Source organism: Gopherus flavomarginatus, chromosome 3 (genome assembly GCF_025201925.1).
Source record: "Gopherus flavomarginatus isolate rGopFla2 chromosome 3, rGopFla2.mat.asm, whole genome shotgun sequence".
Classification (NCBI taxonomy): domain Eukaryota; kingdom Metazoa; phylum Chordata; order Testudines; family Testudinidae; genus Gopherus; species Gopherus flavomarginatus.
The window spans coordinates 221,235,925-221,248,393 of NC_066619.1; the positions used below are offsets into that span (position 1 = coordinate 221,235,925).

The following is a 12,469-nucleotide window of genomic DNA, read 5'->3' on the forward strand; positions in this document are numbered from 1 at the left end:
GTTTGTAACCGTTGGAGTCAGTGCTGGCAATGGTTCTGGTGCTGGTTGCTTTTCCAGTTCTGCTTCTGGGACTGGATGCACTATGGCTGTTGCAGTCGTTGGCAGGGGATCCGGTTCCACCACCTCTGTCTGGGTCTCTGGTAACACAGACGGGGCCCTTGTGGACAGCTCAGGAAAAGGGATGGGTGTGGAAGCTTGCTTGGCCTGGCTGCGTGTGACCATTCCCACCCTCTTGGCCAGCTTCACATGGTTGGCCAAGTCTTCCCCCAGTAGCATGGAGATGGGATAATTGTCATAGACTGCAAAAGTCCACATTCCTGACCAGCCCTTCTACTGGACAGGTAACTCAGTTGTAGGCAAGTTTACAGATTTTGACATGAATGGGTGAATTGTCACTTGGGCTTCTGGGTTGATGAATTTCGGGTCCACTAAGGATTGGTGGATAGCTGACACTTGTGCCCCCGTGTCTCTCCACGCAATAACCTTCTTTCCGCCCACTCTCAAGTTTTCCCTTCGCTCCGAGGGTATTTGAGAGGCATCTGTGCCTGGGGATCTTTGGTGTGATTGTGGTGTAATGAACTTTAATCGGTTGGGGTTCTTGGGGCAGTGGGCCTTTATATGTCCCAGTTCATTACATTTAAAACATTGCCCAGCTGACTGGTCACTGGGTCAAGGTGGGTTGCTGGAGACTGATGAGGTGGGACAATAGGTTGTCTGGGGCTTTCCTTGAGTTGTAGGTGGGGTCTTGGGTTGCCCCTGGTGATAGGGTTTATTTTCGGTTTGCTCCCTCTGATATTCGCTCCCCTTGCTAGTAGTTCTTTTCTTCTCTGCCACTTCCACCCATCTGGCTCCAATCTCCCCCGCCTCGGTTACAGTTTTGGGCTTCCCATCTAGGATGTACCTTTCTATTTCCTCAGGAACACCCTCCAAGAACTGCTCCATTTGCTTTAGGAAGGACAGCTCTTCCAAAGAGTGAGCACTTGCTCCTGATATCCAGGCCTCCCAATTCTTTCCAATGTGGTAGGCGTGTCGGGTAAATGAGACATCTGGTTTCCACCTTAGGGCTCGAACCACCGATGGGCATGCTCAGGTGTTAGCCCCATTCTGATTCTGGCCTTGGTTTGAAAAAGTTTATAATATATTTACAAGTTGAGAAAACAAAAATAAGACTAACCTGCTTTGCCTGGCTATTACTTACAGTTTTGAAACATGAGAGACTGATTCAGAAAGATTTGGAGAGCCTGGATTGACGTCTGGTCCCTCTTAGTCCCAAGAGCGAACAACCCCTAAAACAAAGAGCACAAACAAAGACTTCCCTCCACCACGATTTGAAAGTATCTTGTCCCCTTATTGGTCCTCTGGTCAGGTGTCAGCCGGGTTTACTGAGCTTCTTAACCCTTTACAAGTAAAAGAGGCATTAGCCCTTAACTATTACTCTTGGGAACACATTGTTTTATGAGGTATACTATGGATTCCCTTTCCTCACTTGTCTTCAATGCAGTCCGCACACCATATAGAGTTCAGACTCACCCTCTTCCTGTGATTTGGTGTCAACCCAGCAATTAACAATGATATAAAGTTAATTTCAAACTGTCTCCTCAAACTTGGGGACTCCAGCAGCCTCTCTTACATATGCTAGTGTGATAATGAGTCAGCTGCCTGAATCAGCAGAGCATAGAGTGTTAGCAGAATCAACATTTGCCAACAGAGACAAGTGGTTCAAGCAAGCACTACCAGACTATTAAATTTTTCATAAGAAAGAAGGAAAGGGGGAAGAGAATGCAAAAAGCTATGCTGGATGCAAAAGGAAATAGCACAATCGTCAACTAAGCTGCCAACATATGTCCTGGGGAACTGATCCCAAGACTTTTTGCTTTAGAAGCACAACCCTCTCTAATACAAAAGCATATCCAGCAGCCATCATTAGTACTACAACAGTGGTTCTCAAACTTTTGTATTGGTGACCCCTTTCACACAGCAAGCCTATGAATGCGACCCCTTTTATAAATTAAAGACACTTTTTTTTTTATATTTAACACTATCATAAATGCTGAAGGCAAAGCAGAGTTTGGGGGAGGCAACTCGCAACCCCCCATGTAATAACCTCGCAAGCCGCCATGTAATAACCTTGCAACCTGTTGGGGGGGTCACAGCCCCCAGTTTCAGAACCCCTGTATTACAAATTTATTAACTCTTACTAGGCCAGCTGTTAACTCTTAAATCTGATTTTTAGCTCATGGATGGCAGTGCTACATATATGCAGTAGTCAATGCATATGAACCTCAGCTGATATAAATTAGTTGAGCTCCACTGAAGTCAATGAAGCCACTCTAATTTACACCAACTGAGAATATAGTCTTACAAGTGTAGATGAAAAGAATGGCATTGCCTCTAGCTCTTCTAGAAATAGTGTGTAATTAACCTGTTGCATTAATAGGACCCCCTTCACCAACTGCAGTGCTGGAATGTCTTGGTTGGGGAAGTATCACAGACTATATCCCTGCCCAGGTCTTGTAAATGAGTAGTGTCCAAATGCCCAGATAGGATATGCATTAATGAAGGATGACTGCAACAGTACCTATATCCCTCAGCAGGTTCAAGCCAAAATATTACAATGTTCTTCAACTAGAGGCAAGGCAGAAGAGAGTGGATTGTTGACTTTGGCTATGCATTCCTCCGATTAAACACTTGAACAGTCCCACATTATGACACATACAGATAAGATGGACAAGTTCTGAATCATTCCAGGATCAATGTCACAGAAGGGGAGATCCATGTACAGCTTTGGAAAAGTAAACACCAAAAATTAGTGAATGCCATCTTGATAATAGATAAACCATAAAGAGTAGGCTAGAGCAAAAATCACCTTTTTTCCTAGTGTAGACATACTCTCAGGAAACCACCTGTCTGGTAGCTGAATCAGTGGTTGCAAATAAATGGGAAGAGGAAGTACAGAGAAAAAGTAAATGAAAAAGCAAAACTAAGAATTGCAAAGTAAGGAAAGCAGACAGTCAAGAAGCAAATAAACAAAACAAAAAACCCTCACTCAGCCAAACAAAAACCCCAGAGCTGGGAAAAGGAGGGAGAATGGCTATAAGACAGGTGAGGCTGTGACAATGACTATGCACACCATAAAGATAAATATGTGATGGATCCGAGGCACAGAAAAAAGAGCTCAAACCCAAAAAGGTCAGGAATCAATATTTTAGAGAACTTGGTGACTCTTATCCCATTTTATTAGCTGTCAGAGGGAAATTCTGTGAATTCCTGTTATTGAAGGTCTTTGGGTATGTCTACATTACGAAATTAGGTTGAATTTATAGAAGTCGTCTTTTTAGAAATCATTTTTGTACAGTTGATTGTGCATTTCCCCACACAAAATGCTCTAAGTGCATTAAGTAGGCAGACTGCATCCACAGTACTGAGGCTAGCGTCGACTTCCAGAACATTGCACTGTGGATAGCTGTGAGTAGCTATCCCACAGTTCCTGCAGTCTCTGCTGCCCATTGGAATTCTGGGTTGAGATCCCAATGCCTGATGGGGCAAAAACAGTGTTGCAGGTGGTTCTGGGTACATGTCATCAGGCCCCCCTCTCCCTCCCTCCCTCCATGAATGCAACAGCAGGCAATCGTTTTGCACCTTTTTTTCCTGGGTTACCTGAGCAGACGCCATACCATGGCAAGCATGGAGCCCGCTCAGCTCACCATCACCGTACATCTCCTGGGTGCTGGCAGACGTGGGACTGCATTGCTACACAGCAGCAGTTCATTGCCTTTTGGCAGCAGATGGTGCATTACGATTGGTAGCCATCATTGTCGTACTCCTGGGTGCTCTTTTAGCCAGCCTCGGTGAGGTCGGTCAGGGGTGCTTAGGCAGACATGGATGTGACTCAGCTAGGTCATTCCCATTTTCTGCCGAGCACCCAGGAGATGAAGATGGCTAGCAGTAGTACTGCACTGTCTTCTCACGAGCAGTCAGGAGATGATGATGGCTAGCAATCGTAATGCAGCATCTTCTGCCTAGCACCCAGGAGATGACGATGGCTAGCAGTCATACTACACCATCTGCTGCCAGACTCAGATGTAAAAAATCGATGGAGTGGATCAAAACAAGAAATTGACCTGATTTGTTTTGTGAAATCAATGGCCTGCTAAACCCAGGGTTTTGAGTTCAATCCTTGAGGGGGGGCCATTCTGTGTGACAGTTGTATGTGTTTCTCCTTGATGCCTAGCCACCCCTTTTGTTGATTTTAATTCCCTATAAGCCATGTCTTCAGTTGCCCCTCCCTCTGTCAGAGCAACGGCAGACAATTGTTTCGTGCCTTTTTTCAGCGCAGAACCAGAAGCTGCAAAAGCAAAAACAGACAAGGAGGCAATGGCAGCGTGTTGACGAGAGTGATAAGGACATAGACATGAACATAGACTTCTCACAAAGTATGGGCCGGGCAATGTGCACATCATGCTGACGAGCTCTGCATGGTCACCTGTGCTGATCAGCTCACCACGCTGGCCAAACAGGAAATGAAATTCAAAAGTTTGCGGGCCTTTTTCTGTCTACCTGGCCAGTGCATCTGAGTTGAGAGTGCTGTCCAGAGCAGTCACGATGGAGCACTCTGGGATGGCTCCCGGAGGCCAATACTGTCGAATTGTGTCCACACTACCCCAAATTTGACCTGGCAAGGCCAATTTCAGCACTAATCTCCTCATCAGAGGTGGAGTAAAGAAATTGATTTAAAGAGCCCTTTAAGTCGGAAAGAAGGGCTTAGTCGTGTGGACGGGTCCAGGCTTAAATCAAGGTAACACTGCTAAATTCGACCTAAAATCGTATGCCTTTGTAAATTATTTTAAAATGACTTACAAAATATTTTAAACAGAATGTTGATATCCATATTAAGAGCAAGTGAAAGTTTTGGAATATAAGAGAGTCATAGAATCTGTTATTTGATTTGCAATATCCTTTATACTTCTCTACAACTTTATTTTCCTTTTGGTTCACTGAAATTTAAAATGGTTTACTTTTTTGTGTACTTTTTTGGTTTACTTTTTTAGAGTTCTCTCTAATGAGAAAAAAATCATTAAAAAATGTAATTACATTGCATCCTTGTTAAAACAATGTCCTTTGGAGCTAAATACTTTGAATAGGATAAAGGGTTATTTGTAATCATGGCTATTAGGCAGACAGGATTTGTGGGGTGGCAAATTTGTTAACATTTAAATGAATATTTCAATTAATTTATTGCACATTTGCATAGCTTTCATTATTGTTTATTTTCATTCTAAGCCAATCATCATCATCACACTCGCAGGCTTCTCTCTCTAACAATATTTCCTTCATTTCCAATATCCAACCACCCACACTAGAGACATCCAACTCCTCAAAATCTCAGTCAAATGTATAACCTTAATTCTGACCTCAGCAAAATCAATCTCATGTACTTTTAGGCCTGTGTTATAAATTTAAATATTGTGTTATAACTACCATTAAAATCTGAGGTTGAAACTAAGGTTTGTGTGTAGGAATAAAATTTTGAAGAATTGAGTATGTGCATTTTGCTGCATCAGAGAAAAGAAATTCTCTGTGGAGATCTAGTCCTCCTCCAAAGACATCTGTGATTTAAAAAAAATGTTTGTTGTGAAAATGTCTAACTTTTTCAGCCATTTTTGAGAAAACAAAACTGGCAAAAAATATACTTTTGCTACCATAATAAAAAGTTGCAACCATTTTTTTTTCAACAACTCTGGCTATTCACTCAGCAAGAGTAAAGAAAACATCTCATGATTTGGCATAGAAATAAGTTGGGTCTGTGGTGTAAATCTGTTTTGATTTGGCTGAGTTACAAGAGTTTTATAAACATACTTTGTTCATGCACCCTATTTTTATTTATTTATTTATTTATTTACAACAGTAAGGGGCTTTTACAAATATCACTCAAAGGTTTTTTGGCACTATGCATATGTACTCGACAGAAGTTGAAAGGAATTTTAGATCATACTATGTATTTTTAAATGTTCAATAAGAATAGCTTCCTGATTCTTCAGTACCTAGATTTTTCAACCTCCTCTCTCAATTTAATTTTTGTATGAAATGACTGATAATTTAGAGCCATTTTGTGCCTGGCCCGAGCATAGATAAGCACCTGGAAAAGACTAGAGAAGTCCTCCTCTCCCCTTCAGCAAGGGCCAGATGCAGTTGCATTTCCTGTGCTCTCCTGAATGTAGGTACTACCCTCTGCTACCTGAAAAGGGCAGAGAGGAAGCAGGGCTATGGCTCTTCTTCTCCGCACTGGCTAGTGGAGTTGGATGAATATTACAACCTTCTGGGGTGTGGTTCTCTGAGCACTCGCTCTATATATACTCATTGCGGGGGACTCCCAAAGGCTTTGTCTCTCCTAAAGCTCCCCTCAGGACAGGAGGCTTCATATTACCCTCATGGCAGACCTCTAGTTTAAGTTCAAGCAAGTACTCTTGTAAGTAAGTACATATTTACCTTGGTATAACTGAGCAGAAACTGGCTCAAAGGGAAGAGGCTGAAAGAAAGCCTGAGCCTGGCCCAAAGCATAGCAATGAGTAGGGGAGTAAAAGGAGCCAAGACCACAGGTGTAAAGACACATGCCAAGTTCTCTGTAATTCTCACTGACATAACCTCAGTCCCAGATTTGGACCTTAGCGTCCAAAATATGGGGGTTAGCATGAAAAACCTCCAAGCTTAGTTACCAGCTTGGACCTGGTACCTGCTGCCACCACCCAAAAAATTAGAGTGTTTTGGGGCACTCTGGTCCCCCTGAAAAACCTTCCCTGGGGACCCCAAGACCCAAATCCCTTGAGTCTCACAACAAAGGGAAATAATCCTTTTTCCCTTCCCCCCCTCCAGGTGCTCCTGGAGAGATACACAGACACAAGCTCTGTGAAACTACACAGAGACTCCCCCCTCTCTGTTCCCAATCCTGGAAACAAAAAGTACTTTCCTATTCCCCCAGAGGGAATGCAAAATCAGGCTAGCAATCCAACACACAGATCTCCCCGATTTCTTCCTCCCACCAATTCCCTGGTGAGTACAGACTCAATTTCCCTGAGTAAAGAAAAACTCCAACAGGTCTTAAAAGAAAGCTTTATATAAAAAGAAAGAAAAATACATACAAATGTTCTCTCTGTATTAAGATGATACAACACAGGGTCGATTGCTTAAAAGAATATTGAATAAACAGCCTTATTCAAAAAGAATACAAATCAAAGCATTCCAGCACTTATATTCATGCAAATACCAAAGAAAAGAAACCATAGAACTTACTATCTGATCTCTTTGTCCTTACACTTAGAAACAGAAGACTAGAAAGTAGAACTACTTCTCCAAAGCTCAGAGAAAGCAGGCAGGCAGACAAAAGACAAAAGACACTCAATTCCCTCCACCCAAAGTTGAAAAAATCCGGTTTCCTGATTGGTCCTCTGGTCAGGTGCTTCAGGTGAAAGAGACATTAACCCTTAGCTATCTGTTTATGACACGCCCCCCAAATTGCAGACAGTGGGGAAGCTCACTGGCGGCGATTTCCTTCTAGAACTTGAAAATAAACAGATTAATACAACACATACAGCTTTACATATACTCCTAAGTATATAACTAACAGACTTCTACATTTTAAGAACACTTTTTAACTACTGAATTCTGGGAAACTCTCACGGGAGAGTGCATCAGCTACTTTGTTAGAAGCTCCTGTGATGTGTTGAATTTCAAAATCAAAATCTTGGAGAGCTAAACTCCAACGAAGAAGTTTCTTGTTGTTCCCCTTGGCAGTATGAAGCCACTTTAGTGCAGCATGGTCAGTTTGTAGTTGGAACCGCCGTCCCCAAACATATGGGCGTAGCTTTTCCAGGGCGTACACAATGGCATAGCATTCCTTGTCACTGACTGACCAGTGACTTTCCCTCTCAGACAGTTTCTTGCTGAGAAACACGACAGGATGGAAGTTGTGATCTGTTGCTTCCTGCATGAGCACTGCTCCTATACCACGCTCAGATGCATCCGTGGTTACTAGGAACGGCTTGTCAAAGTCCGGGGCCCTGAGCACAGGGTCAGACATGAGCGTTGCCTTAAGTTGGGTAAAGGCCTTTTGACACTCATCAGTCCACTTAACTGCATTTGGCTGGGTCTTTTTGATCAGGTCGGTCAGTGGGGCAGCGATTTGGCTGTAGTGTGGTACAAATCGCCTGTAGTATCCGGCCAAGCCTAAGAAGGATTGGACCTGCTTCTTGGACCGTGGGACAGGCCACTTTTGGATAGCATCCACCTTGGCCTGTAGGGGGTTTATGGTTCCTCGACCCACCTGGTGCCCCAGGTAAGTCACTCTGTTTTGACCTATTTGACACTTTTTGGCCTTAACAGTTAGTCCTGCCTGCCTGATGCGCTCAAAGACCTTTTCCAGGTGTAGTAGGTGTTCGGGCCAGGAGTCTGAAAAAATGGCCACATCATCGAGGTAGGCAACTGCAAATTCTCCCAGTCCAGCTAGTAGACCATCTACCAGCCTCTGGAAGGTGGCGGGTGCATTTCGAAGGCCGAAAGGAAGGACATTGAATTCATACACCCCCGCCTGGGTGACGAATGCTGACCTCTCCTTGGCAGGTTCATCTAGCGGTACTTGCCAGTACCCCTTGGTTAAGTCTATTGTAGAGATGAACTGGGCACGTCCCAACTTTTCCAATAGCTCATCGGTACGTGGCATTGGATAGTTGTCCGGACGAGTTACAGCATTTAGCTTACGGTAGTCCACGCAAAAGCGTATTTCCCCATCTGGTTTGGGTACCAGAACCACTGGAGATGCCCATGCACTGGTAGATGAGCGGATTATACCCATCTGTAGCATGTTCTGGATCTCCCGTTCTATAGCAGCTTGGGCATGAGGAGACACTCGGTAAGGTGGGGTTCTGATTGGGTGAGCATTACCTGTATCAATGGAGTGGTATGCCCGTTCAGTCCGTCCTGGGGTGGCTGAGAACAATGGGGCGAAGCTAGTGCACAGCTCCTTGATTTGTTGCCGCTGCAGACGTTCTAGGGTGGTTGAGAGGTTCACCTCTTCCACGCCACCGTCTTTTTTCCCGTCGTAGTAGACACCGTCAGGCCACTCAGCATCATCTCCCTGGACTGTAAACTGACAAACCTGTAAGTCTCTGGAATAGAAAGGCTTGAGAGAATTAACATGGTACACTTTAGGCTTTAGTGAGGAATTGGGAAATGCTATGAGGTAGTTTACAGCTCCCAGGCGCTCTTGGACCGTGAATGGCCCTTCCCATGATGCTTCCATCTTATGGGCCTGTTGCGCCTTCAAGACCATAACCTGGTCTCCTACCTTGAAGGAACGTTCTCTGGCATGTCTGTCATACCAGGCCTTTTGCTCTTCTTGAGCATCCTTTAGGTTCTCTCTAGCAAGGGCTAAAGAGTGTCAGAGGGTGCTTTGTAGGTTGCTTACAAAGTCCAGAATGTTAGTTCCTGGAGAAGGCGTAAACCCCTCCCATTGCTGCTTCACCAACTGTAATGGCCCCTTAACCTCGTGACCATACACAAGTTCAAATGGTGAAAACCCTAAACTGGGATGTGGTACAGCCCTGTAGGCAAACAGCAACTGCTGCAACACTAGGTCCCAATTATTGGAGAATTCGTTGATGAATTTTCGTATCATGGCCCCCAAAGTTCCATTGAACCTTTCAACCAGGCCATTGGTTTGATGGTGGTACGGGGTGGCAACCAAGTGATTCACCCCATGAGTTTCCCACAGTTTTTCCATGGTCCCTGCCAGGAAATTAGACCCTGAATCTGTAAGGATGTCAGAGGGCCAACCTACCCTGGCAAAGATGTCTGTTAGGGCCAGGCACACAGTGTTAGCCCTGGTGTTGCCTAGAGCTACTGCTTCCGGCCATCGGGTAGCAAAGTCCACTAAAGTCAGTACGTACTGCTTTCCTCTGGGTGTCTTTTTTGGGAAAGGGCCCAGAATATCCACAGCTACTCGCTGAAATGGGACCTCAATTATGGGGAGTGGCTGGAGAGGGGCCTTGACCTGGTCTTGAGGCTTTCCCACTCTTTGGCATACCTCACAAGACCGGACATACTTGGCAACGTCCTTGCCCATCCCCTCCCAGTGGAAGGACTTCCCCAACCGGTCCTTGGTTCTGTTCACCCCAGCATGGCCACTGGGATGATCAGGGGCTAAGCTTAAGAGCTTCCCCCGGTACTTAGTTGGAACCACCAACTGTTTTTGCGGCTGCCATTCTTCCCGGTGTCCACCAGAAAGAATTTCCTTGTATAAAAGTCCTTGGTTTATAACAAACCGGGATCGATTAGAAGAGCTGAGAGGCGGTGGGGTGCTCCGTGCCGCCGCCCAAGCTTTTTGAAGGCTGTCATCTGCTTCCTGCTCAGTCTGGAACTGTTCCCTTGAGGCTGGGGTCACCAGTTCTTCCTTCTCTTCATTTTCTTTTTGTTGTTTTTCCATTTCTCGGCGGTGGGCCATCTCTTCTTCTTCTTGTTTCCTTCGGTGGGCGAACTCTTCTTCTTCTAGTTTTCTTTTGTGTGCTGCCTGTTTGATTTGTTCTTCTCTTTCTTTCATCTCCATCTCTTTTTGTTTTATTTCCAGTTCCTGTTTGTGTTTTTCCATCTCTCGCCGGTGTTCAGCTTCTTTGATTTGTTCTTCGGCCTCAATTTTTGCCTTAGAAGTCATGGTTCCTGTTTTCTTGTGTTGGGGTGCCCTCCGGTGTTTATCTTCTGAACTGCAGGTTCTCTGTTGCCTCCTGAAGTCTGCCTAGCAACAGTGCTTTTTTCCTTTTCTCTCTCTAGCTAATGTTCAATGAAAGGAAACCAGAAAAACCACTTTATTTGCATGCATATAAGTGCTGGTACTTGCCTCCTAATGGGAGGGCTATTGCATGACAAAAGACCCTCAACAGTTTGGTAATGGCTTCTCGCTTAACATGCAAGCCACAAACTGCCAGAGAGAGCAGAAAAAAAAATTCTCTCTGGTTCCCTTTTAAAACCAACTGTTTCTCTCTGCTAAAAAGCCCTTAGCAGAGAAAAGAAAAATATAATATTCCTACTGGCTTCTGGATTCTGTCTAGATCCCACCCACTGCCACTCATGTCATAACCTCAGTCCCAGATTTGGACCTTAGCGTCCAAAATATGGGGGTTAGCATGAAAAACCTCCAAGCTTAGTTACCAGCTTGGACCTGGTACCTGCTGCCACCACCCAAAAAATTAGAGTGTTTTGGGGCACTCTGGTCCCCCTGAAAAACCTTCCCTGGGGACCCCAAGACCCAAATCCCTTGAGTCTCACAACAAAGGGAAATAATCCTTTTTCCCTTCCCCCCCTCCAGGTGCTCCTGGAGAGATACACAGACACAAGCTCTGTGAAACTACACAGAGACTCCCCCCTCTCTGTTCCCAATCCTGGAAACAAAAAGTACTTTCCTATTCCCCCAGAGGGAATGCAAAATCAGGCTAGCAATCCAACACACAGATCTCCCCGATTTCTTCCTCCCACCAATTCCCTGGTGAGTACAGACTCAATTTCCCTGAGTAAAGAAAAACTCCAACAGGTCTTAAAAGAAAGCTTTATATAAAAAGAAAGAAAAATACATACAAATGTTCTCTCTGTATTAAGATGATACAACACAGGGTCGATTGCTTAAAAGAATATTGAATAAACAGCCTTATTCAAAAAGAATACAAATCAAAGCACTCCAGCACTTATATTCATGCAAATACCAAAGAAAAGAAACCATAGAACTTACTATCTGATCTCTTTGTCCTTACACTTAGAAACAGAAGACTAGAAAGTAGAACTACTTCTCCAAAGCTCAGAGAAAGCAGGCAGGCAGACAAAAGACAAAAGACACTCAATTCCCTCCACCCAAAGTTGAAAAAATCCGGTTTCCTGATTGGTCCTCTGGTCAGGTGCTTCAGGTGAAAGAGACATTAACCCTTAGCTATCTGTTTATGACACTCACAAATTGTCCATGGTAATAAAAGAAACCTCACCAAAAATACTCCTGGAGGTAGGTTGTTGTTTTGCTTCTACATTTATTAACTTGTTTTAACTTGTGTTAACAAAACACAGTACGGTAAAAAAATATTTTTCAAGTAATTCTTTAATTGTTTAAATAAAATGTTAAAACAAGTAATCTTGCTTCATCCCAGTAGCCCCCCAACTGGAATTTCATTCCAACCTCAGAGAAACAAGCCAAGTACTGTCAATACTCCTTAGCCATTTCCTGGTTGTGCAGTATCAGAGTTTTTAAGCAGAACTGAATCCCAACTCAGGTTTCATTCATTATAAATTTAGGCATACATGTTGAAATGTGTGCACACATGTATACTCTTACTTGTAGTCAACTGAAGGGCACAGATCCCTGAATAAACATACAAATACTCCTGTCGTTTTGTGTACAACCCTGAAATAGTGATTTCTGTGCATATGTGCCTAAGACGGAAAT

General features: G+C 44.1%; 1 protein-coding gene across 12 annotated transcripts in view; it reads left to right on the plus strand.

Moving 5' to 3' along the window:
- The first annotated feature begins 4,642 nt into the window (after positions 1-4,642).
- TENM3 (teneurin transmembrane protein 3) overlaps positions 4,643-12,469 on the plus strand; it is an 857,073-nt gene continuing 849,246 nt past the window's right edge. For all 12 annotated transcript variants that reach the window (XM_050945288.1, XM_050945293.1, XM_050945292.1 and 9 more), the window contains exon 1: positions 4,643-4,795. The gene's annotated coding sequence lies outside the window, so the exon portion shown is untranslated. The remainder of the gene's footprint in view (positions 4,796-12,469) is intronic.